Raw genomic sequence first — 10259 nt, forward strand, 5'->3', positions numbered from 1 at the left:
GTTTCTTTTCCAAGACAACTAACCAATTGATTTAAGATCGAAAGCTTTCTAGTAAATGAAGAGAAAAGAAAGAAGAAGAAGAATGAAAACTATAATTGATCCATCAAATTACAATAGAGCTCCCTAACCCAATGAAGAAGGGTTTAGTTGTTCATAGCTCTAGAAATGGAAGATGATAGAGAAGAGTGCATTCTGAAATTAAACTAGAAGTTACAGAGAAAGCAAAATATACAAAGAAGTTCCCCAAAATTATAATCCTCTTTTTAATTCAAAACTATCCCTATATATACTACTCTTCTGATCTTCTAGTTAGCTCTTCAAGTCTTGGATATGGGCCCTTGATCTTTAGTTGAAGCAGTTACAGTCTTCAGTGGGCTCAGCTTTGCTTGCAGAAAGAATGTGAGTTAGGCATGGTAGGACGTTAGTTAGGACGTTAGTGGCGTTAACGTTAAGTGTGAACTTGGGTTCGAAAGCGTTAGTGACGATAACTTTGTCACTAACGTTCCAAACCAGTTGATCCACGTTAACTTCAACGTTAGTGGTACTAACGTGACCACTAACGTAGCCTCTTAGCCCTTCGCAAGCGTTATTGGCACTTACTTTTACCAATAACGCTGCTCCTTGTCCCTCTTTCCCACGTTAATGATCCACGTTAGTGTAACTAACATGGCCCTTAACGTGGGCATGCCAAAACTCAAGGGCATTAGTGACACTTACCTTTGTCATAATGCTTCAAATGCCCCTTTCTTCCATGTTAGTGCTTCACGTTAATAGCATTAACGTGACCACTAACGTGGGTGTTCTTGCCATCTCCAACGTTAGTGACAAATGTTAGTGTCACTAACGTTGGCATATCATCCCATGCTCCACATTACCATTCACGTTAGTGGTCTTAATGTGACCACTAACGTAGGCAATCTTGGCCTGATCCAGCGTTAGTGACAAAGGTGAGTGTCACTAACGTTGGCGATCTCTTCTTATTCCACGTTAGAGTTCACGTTAATTAGATTAACGTGACTCTTAACGTGGCTATGTGTGGCCTTTTGGAATGTTAGTGGTGTTTACTTTTACCACTAACGTTGGAACTTTTTTTCCTTCCACGTTAGTTCCCACGTTAATGTAACTAACGTAGCAACTAACGTGGGTTATGATGGCTTTCGAAGGCGTTATTGGTGGTAACTTTACCACTAACGTTGCAAGCTTGCTCCCATTCCACGTTAGTGGTCACGTTAGTGGGACTAACGTGGCTGCTAACATGGCTCTTCTTTGCTTCCTTTGTCCTGAAATCAAACAAATAAGGTTGATGACCGGATAATTTATACGCTTTTTGGCATTGTTTTTAGTATGTTTTTAGTATATTTTAGTTAGTTTTTATTATGTTTTTATTAGTTTTTAAATAAAAATCACTCTTCTAGACTTTACTATGAGTTTGTGTATTTTTCTGTGATTTCAGGTATTTTCTGGCTGAAATTGAGGGTCCTGAGCAAAAATCTGATTCAGAGGCTGAAAAAGGACTGCAGATGCTATTGGATTCTGACCTCCCTACATTCAAAGTGGATTTTCTGGAGCTACAAAAACCCAATTGGCAAGCTCTCAATTTCGTTGAAAAGTAGACATCCTGGGCTTTTCAGCAATATATAATAGTCTATACTTTGCCTGAGATTTGATGGCCCAAACAGGGGTTCCAAGTCAGCTTAAGAATTCTGGCGTCAAAACGCCAGAACTGGCACAAAAGCTGGAGTTAAACGCCCAAACTGGTACAAAAGCTGGCGTTTAACTCCAAGAAAAGTCTCTACACATGGAAGCTTCAATGCTCAGCCCAAGCACACACCAAGTGGGCCCGAAAGAAGATTTCTGCATTAATTACTTATTTCTATAAACCCTAGGCTACTAGTTCTCCATAAATAGGACCTTTTACTATTGTATTAGAGCAATCTCTGGACGTTTAGTCCTTAGATCATGGGGCTAGCCTCACCGCCATCCCTAGACCTTGTTCTTATGTATTTTCAACGGTGGAGTTTCTACTCACCATAGATTAAGGTGTGGAGCTCTGCTGTTCTTCATGAATTAATACAAGTACTATTGTTTTTCTATTCAACTCAAGTCTATTTCTTCTCCAAGATATTCATTCGCACCCAAGAACATGATGAATGTGATGATTATGTGACACTCATCACCATTCTCACCTATGAACGCGTGCCTGACAACCACTTCCGTTCTACATGCAAACAAGCTTGAATGCGTATCTCTTGGGTTTCTAATCTGAGATTGGAACCTTCGTGGTATAGGCTAGAATTATTGGCGGCCATTCCTGAGATCCAGAACACCTAAACCTTGTCTGTGGTATTCTGAGTAGGATCTGGGAAGGGATGACTGTGACGAGATTCAAACTCGCGAGTGTTGGGCGTGTGACAGACGCAAAAGGATCAATAGATCCTATTCCAACATGATCGAGAACCGACAGATGATTAGCCGTGTGGTGACAGCGTGCGTAGAACATTTTCACTGAGAGGACGGGAAATAGCCATTGTTGATGATCACAATTTCGTGCACCAAAGGTGCATCAAAGCTTTGTTTCAAGTCATGAGTTAATGCATCATCCATTTTATCATTCAATTCATGCATAATTCTCATGAAATCATGTAAAGTTCACAATGTTAGCTTGAATCAAGATGTAAGTGTATATTCACCCAAAACTTGGTTATTTACTGAGAAAATGCATGAAACTACCCTAAAATAGTAAAGAAAAAGATTAGTGAAACTGGCCAAGATGCCCTGGCATCAGCGCACGAGTGGATGACGCGTACGCGTGACCTTGGGAATCATAGAGACAACAATTCATTCACATAATTTTAGGTTTTAGATATAGTTTTCTAGAGAGAGAGGCTCTCTCCTCTCTCTAGGTTTTAGGGTTCTTAGGTTTAATTCTTCCCAATTTCATATTTCTATCTTAGTTTAATTAGTTTCTCTTCTACTTTTATTTGTCTTAGCATTCTAGTCTATTTAATTCCACTGTTGACTACTTTATGTTGCCAATTTATTTTATGAAATCTCATGTTAGATTTGATCTTCCATTTAATGCAATTTGAGGTATTTCATATTTATTGCTCCTTCTATTATTTGTTAGTCATTGATGTGTGAAATTGGTTGTTTGGAATTAATATTCCTTGCTAGTTTTCTATGTTTTTATGTTATGCCTTACAAGTGTTTGATAAAATGCTTGATTGGATTTTAGTGTAGATTTCTCTTCTTTTGGCTTTGGTTGAGTAATTGGAGACTCTTGAGTTATCAAACTCCTTTGTTGATTGATAATTGAAATTTGCTAGTTGATTTGGATCCCTCTAAAGCTAGTCTTTCCTTAGGAATTGACTAGGACTTGAGGAATCAAATTGATTTATCCACTTGACTTTCCTTCATAGTTAGAGGTTAACTAAGTGGGAGTAATGGACAATTCTCATCAAAATTGATAAGGATAACTAGGATATGACTTCTAATTTTCATACCTTGCCAAGAGTTTTCTTAGTTATTAATTTAATTTCTTGCCATTTTATTTCCTTGTTCCTTATTTCAAAAACCCAAAAAGATACTTTTCCACAACAATAATAAACTACACTTCCCTGTAATTCCTTGAGAGACGACCCGAGGTTTAAATACTTCGGTTTATTTTATTTTGGTTGCTTTAGTGACAAACAAATTTTTGTATGAAAGGATTCTTTGTTAGTTTAGACACTATACTAGCAACGAGAATTTATTGTGAATTCTTTACCATCAAAAAATTCGTTCATCAATGCACGTCGGGGGACAGTCCAATGGTTTAGCAAACTGGACTTGTCGGGTTGGCTGTATAACCGACAGATGAGCTCATTAGCCATAAGACAGGCATGCATCATGTGCATATTACTTGAATTACTTTTTTGTGCTCTAACTGGGTTTGCCTAAGTGCATTTACTATGTTAAGTGTATATTTGCTACCTGTAGTACTTGTAACCTTCTTGTGTTTGCTTTTATCTGTTTATTTGTCTGTGAAATGCTGACGGAGATGGAGGTATAGAGGAATGGCAGTATAGGACTTAGATTTAAGATTAAGTTAAGTTAGGTTTAGATACTCTTAGAAAACCACCTTTTATGGCTTCTGTTTAATACTTTAAGCTCTATAATCTGAGTGTCGGCATTCTAGGATTGCCTCTGGTATTCTCAGGACCTTATATATTATGTGTGTGGCACCTTTATCATACTGAGAACATCTAGTTCTCACCCCATACTATGTTGTTGTTTTTCAGATGCAGGTTGAGAGGCACCTCGTTAGGCGTCTTGACTCCTAAAGCGAAGTCGTTATCAGGTTATTTTGGTTGTATAGTGATGTATATATATGTACTTAGCTTTCTCTCTGCATAACTTATTCCTTTTGATCCTCTTAGAGGCTTATAGAGACGCAAGATTTTATTTATGCACACCTGGGTTTTGGATATGTATATACACTACAAAAAAAGGCCTATGGTCACGGTAAAAAACCTTGACCATAGCTAGTAAAAGGGTGACCATAGATCTATGGTCACAGTTTTGGACCTATGGTCACGGTTTTTTACCGTGGCCTATTTTCTTGTGGCCATAGGTCTATGGTCACGGTTTCAATTTTCAAAATCTGACAGTTTAGGCCACGTTTTTTTACCATGACCATAGGTTAATCTATAGTCATGCGTAAAAATCGTGACCATAGCCTCTATGGTCACCCCTCTTTAAAACTGTGACCATAGCCTTATCTATGGTTACGGTTTTCACCGTGACCATAGCCTCTATGGTCACCCCACCTCAAAACCGTGACCATAGCCTTATCTATGGTCACCCCACCTCAAAACCGTTACCATAGCATTATCTATGGTCACGGTAAAAAACCGTGACCATAGGTTATCTATGGTCACCCCTCCTTAAAACCGTGACCATAGGTTATCTATGGTCACCTTATTTTAAAAACGGTGACTATAGCCTGTTGTTGTTTATGGGATTTATTTTTTTAAAATTATAATCACATCCCAAAATGATGATAATCACAAAATAAATCTAAAAATAAGAAACACAAGAAATCTAAATCATAAAAGTTTCATTATAAGATAGATATGTTTAATTTTTACTCTTAATAACACAAATCAAAATAGATTGTACTTTATCCAATTATATGTAATACCTCAAAAAGTACAGAACACATCAAAATATTACATTTACATAACTAAGGTCATTGTAAGATTCATCCCATGTCATATATGTATGGAACATATTTTCTTCATCACATCATGTCTTCCTGCTAGCAAAATAAATAAACATGTTAGAATAGAGCAAAAATGCTTTTCATGATGCAGTACATATGCAGCAAACTAAGGCTATAAGATAAACTATGCTTATTTAGTTTCTTGCTTTTGGATCTTTGCAAGTTATACTTGCTGCAGTAACTCATTGAGTTTCTTCATTGGTCAAAATAAATAAATAATAAAAAAGAACTCATTTCCGTTATTAATATAGGGGGAAGATAAAATAAAGGAGTTTTAAACCTTTTTCTTACTTGATTTTGCGTTCAGTTAGCAAGTAAGCTGCTGAAATAAGGTTTTCATATATGACTAATTTGTGTATTGAAACTAAGTTACTAGTAGTATAAGTGAACAAATTAAGAAACATAAGCAATATGATTTTAATTGAAGAACATAGAAATTAGAAGGTGAATGAAAATTCTTGAATGAATTTTTTCAACACTTAAACATAACATCTACACTTTCCAAGAAAAAAAATGCATGACTTGTGAGATATCCACGTACGTCACAAATTGAGAGGCCAAGCAATTGTTTTCACTATGAACGGCCTAGTCTTGTCTTGTGCATATGTTTGTTTCAGTTTTGCAGCCAGTTTCCATGTATAAATATAAATTATTCACAATCCTAAAACCTTAACTTTAACTTAAATTCATGATATATCATTTACCAAAAGCATACTATTAATTTAACTACTAATTTTGAACAGTACTTACTTCCATATCCTTTAATACATGGTTCGATCCAAGTGAAGGAGGAATGCTTCGCCGCACATCATTTGGTGCACTACTCGCGTCAGGCAGAGATTGTTGGGTGGCTTCTATCATTACTTGCACTTGTTCTGCACTCATACCAGGATTGACTTGTTGCAACACCGTTTTAATCAAGTTCGTTAAACCATCCAACTTGGAAGTTAAGCTATTTTGATTTTTCTCCATAGTTGAAACCACTTCATTATGTTGTTGTTGCATTTGTCGGATTTTCTTATCCTTTTTAAGAGAGGATTTTGTGACTGATCGACCATAAAAACGAACTCTACCATGTCTCTCCTTTCCGAAAACTGTTTGAACTACTTCATCATCATTGTATCTTGATTGTTTCAAATTTTGAAGATGATCCTATTACACACAAATAGAATCAAAATAAGTGCATGCAACCAAATGCTTTAGAATAAAAAAATAGCTAACACATTTCTTGTTTGGTGTACTTTTCTAAGAAACTAGACAACTTACAATCGTCTCTTTTGTTCCCGAATTAGTCTCTCCCTTTTTGTTTGTACGAGTTACAACAAACATCTCAGATTGTGATGGATCTTCATTGTCCTCCTTCTTTGCACGCTACAAAGAAACCACCAACATGTGACTAAGTAAACACATATAACATGAAAGATGCAAAAATACTTAAATAAAAAGCACAAAAAAAATACCAATTCAGCGCGTACTAATTCAAAACTAACTGGACCATTCGATGATTCCATTTTTGCTTGGATCTGTTTTCACGATTTTTGTCAGAAATAACCTACATTTTGTTGCAATATAAAATTACATAGAGTTAGTTAAATACACGATACCATCACTAAATCCAAGAGAGTTGTGAAAATAACTTACTTTGATGATACTGTGCCTCCAAAATTGAACTAATTTTCGAAAATGCAGTTCAGGTACAGTCATTGGACGATTTTTCATCATCTCTCTGAATGAGTTGTACGGTGTATAGTGATATTTTTTATGCGTTTCTTAAATTGCTTCCATGCCTCTCCAATGGTATCTATCACCCAAGGCTCAGCATCACTAGGAATGTTATATTTACACTACGAATAAACAACAGAATTATGTTATTTTACCATACATACTAAGCCTATTTGTAAAGAATTTAAAAAGGAGAATGATCAATTCACCTTTGCATAATCCAACATTGAAGTTTTAGTCTCACTGGACACAGCTTGCCAATTAGTATATAATAACGTGACCAAATTAGAGTTTCTTGCAAGTGTACCCAAGAACCGACTAAACAATTGAACATGTGTCTTTGTTGGGCCTATGGGTTTGCCGTTGTACCATCTTAACTCTATCTGTGTCTCCATAGCATGAATATGTGAGTTGGGTGGGACCACGAACTTTTTTCTTTTTGGTACCTATTTCCAATGTCATTACTAGAGAATATTAAGAAGAATACTAATCTAATGCATAAAAGATTAATCTACTAAATACAAGAGTTAGGTTGGCATCTTTCACTATTTGCTATTGAAAAAAGGGATAAAGGCATTACCGAGTTGACTGTCACTACTATCACCAATACTTGGATTGTGATCATGATAATCATATTCATATTCTTCATCATTTTCATCTAATGATATCCTATATTTTTCAAAGAATTCATCTAAAGTCATAGCTGGGATGAGAGACTCAATATTATGTTCTTCTTCGTTGGTATCTTCTTGATTCGATTCCTTCATCGACATCTTCTTATTGGTCGGCTTCTTGCTTTGACCATCAGCATCATTGGTATTCATCTTGGCTTTATTATCTTCCACCTTTGATTTCTTCATTGGCACCTTCTTCATAGACGGCTTCTTCCCACTTTGACCCTCATGTTCATTGGCTTTCATCTTGACTAGATGATTTTCTTCGTTGGAATTCTTTGTTGGCATCTTGATTTGATCATCACCGTCTTTGATGTTTGTTATCTTCTTGGTTGCCAATTTACTTTGACCTTCATCGTCAACTCTTGTCAACTACTTTTTTAGGATCTTGCCCTTTTTCCTTGTTTCATGTTTACTATTATCCCCACATGCAGCTAAAACATGTTCCCTTTTGATTTGAAATTGTTTTAGCAATGCATAAGCACTCGTGAATTGAATTTTTTCTGAAGTTTTTACTGGACTCTTCATCTTCAAGGGACTTCTTTGTGACTCTATTTGTGATAGGGTCCTTAATATTTTTCTTTTGGAATTTCCTTCATTGTTCATCCTGTATAAAAAAAAAAAAAAAAGCCAAATAAAGCATCAACATAATTCATTTGTAGCAAACATAAAAAAAAAAAAAGAAGAAAACTGTGATGCAGCAACAGCAAATCAAATTCCCGATTTATCATTGATCCAATTCCTAGTTATCATTTTTTTTAATAAAGACATGGTCATATGCAGTGATCATACGGTAGGCACATAATAAAGTAATCATACATTAAGATTTCATGATATATATATATATATATATATATATATATATATATATATATATATATATATATATATATATATATATCAACTATTGAGATTACCATATTAATAATAAAAATATTAAAATTAATAATAAATAGAGTATTAAAAAGTACTGTCAATATAATAATAAAATCTAATATACCAATAATGAACTAAATATTAATACTCGCTTGATGATGGAGTAATATGAACTTGTATTATAATTCAGAGGCTTGAACCAAAATAAAAAGGATGAAACTTTTAAATACAGGGATTGCAATGAAAGCTTAAAAGTGTTTATGTTTCAGAGTATGAGAGGATGTGTGTAGAATTGTGGATGATCAACAACCCCCTCCCCCACCCCTTTTATAGTAGGCTAAGCCCTTTATTATTTTACATTTTAACCCTTGGTTTTGCTAATCTGTTTGCTCTTGCTGTGGGCGAATTCAGAAGTTCTGTCTCCGAGTTAATGTCTTCTTCTAGTTTTCCGTAAATCGGTAGCTGGTTTTGTTCTTTCTGCTGTGATTCTGTTGGAATCCTGCTGATGACTTTTGTTTCTTTCTGCATGAGATGCTTTTATTATTTTATGAGATCGTCTTGACACCTTCTCTGTCAACTTTGTATAGGTGTCTGTTTTCTGATTTCGGGACTCTTTTTTTTTTACTCTTCAAATGGATCTTGGGTATCTCATATGTACAGTCCTGGGCTGGACTGGACTTCTTCATCTTCGTCTGTTGGTTCTGCTTTTATTGCTTTTAAAGAATTATGGATCTCTTCTTCTGAGGTGGCCGCTGCAAGGGCCGCCATCATTTGTTTTTTATGGGCTAGAAAGCGAGTTTCTTTTTCAAATGATATTTTTTCGAATCCTGAACTGTGGCTTGCGGGTTCTCCTCTTTTTTGGGATATAGTCATCCAATTATCAATTGCTCTTTTACTAATTAGGTTCAGGTCAAATTTATTCCACCATTTCACTTTTATGTTTCTAATTAAATACTGTACAATTAGAGTATCTTCATATCCCGCGGAATCATATTCCCAGGTCATTATCCAGCATATTTCCATAGTGGGAATGAAGGAAATCAGCTTATATCCATCCAGAAATGATGTTTTATTTTTGAAATATTCATAAGACATACTAGCTTCTTTTGGAAAAATTGCTTCCATTGGTCCAAACTCTTGAAACCATATCTGGAACCATTTGGGAAACTGTAGAGAAATCCCTTTTCGGAACCATATGAACCAAGAGTGAGATTTGGAGAAAGATATAAGGTGTTCCACCAGGCATCTATATAATCATAATAGGAGTAGTACTGTGGTTCAAATTTTCTAGTAAAACTTTTACAATGAAAGGGAGGGTTTTCCCATTCTGATAATGTCATTACTTTCATAATCTTAATTTTTGAGAATATTGTATCTTTTGTGGTCTGGTCTTTATTATGAGTTAATTCAATTGATCCTATGTCTACTAGGATAAATTCATAAAAGGTTTGGGTTTTTTGGATGTTTGTTGGAGGATAGTGAAAAGTATTTGGAAAAACTGTTTTATAAAGGATTCTTCTATCCATCTTAAAACATTCTTTCTCTAAAGCCATTATTTTTAGAGGTATGGATTATTCATGATAAGGATATTCTTCAGATAATGGTTTAGTTTTAAATAAATCTGATGGCTACAATAATGTATATCTGTTAACTGTAAAGACCTCATATAAGCTTTTAGTTGATGCTGATGATTTTTCACTTTTAACAACCTATGACATCGTCAA

The 10259-nt window shown here is 35.2% G+C and overlaps 1 long non-coding RNA gene across 1 annotated transcript; it reads right to left on the reverse strand.

Annotated features, from left to right (window-relative positions):
- Positions 1-6533: 6533 nt before the first annotated feature.
- Positions 6534-8373, reverse strand: LOC140179793 (uncharacterized). Its single transcript, XR_011873617.1, has 4 exons — positions 7195-8373; positions 6905-7107; positions 6724-6815; positions 6534-6634 (listed from the first exon to the last, which is right to left on the reverse strand). It is a non-coding gene; the product is annotated as an uncharacterized lncRNA (long non-coding RNA).
- Between the last annotated feature and the right edge of the window lie 1886 nt (positions 8374-10259).

This window comes from Arachis hypogaea, chromosome 16 (genome assembly GCF_003086295.3).
Source record: "Arachis hypogaea cultivar Tifrunner chromosome 16, arahy.Tifrunner.gnm2.J5K5, whole genome shotgun sequence".
Classification (NCBI taxonomy): domain Eukaryota; kingdom Viridiplantae; phylum Streptophyta; class Magnoliopsida; order Fabales; family Fabaceae; genus Arachis; species Arachis hypogaea.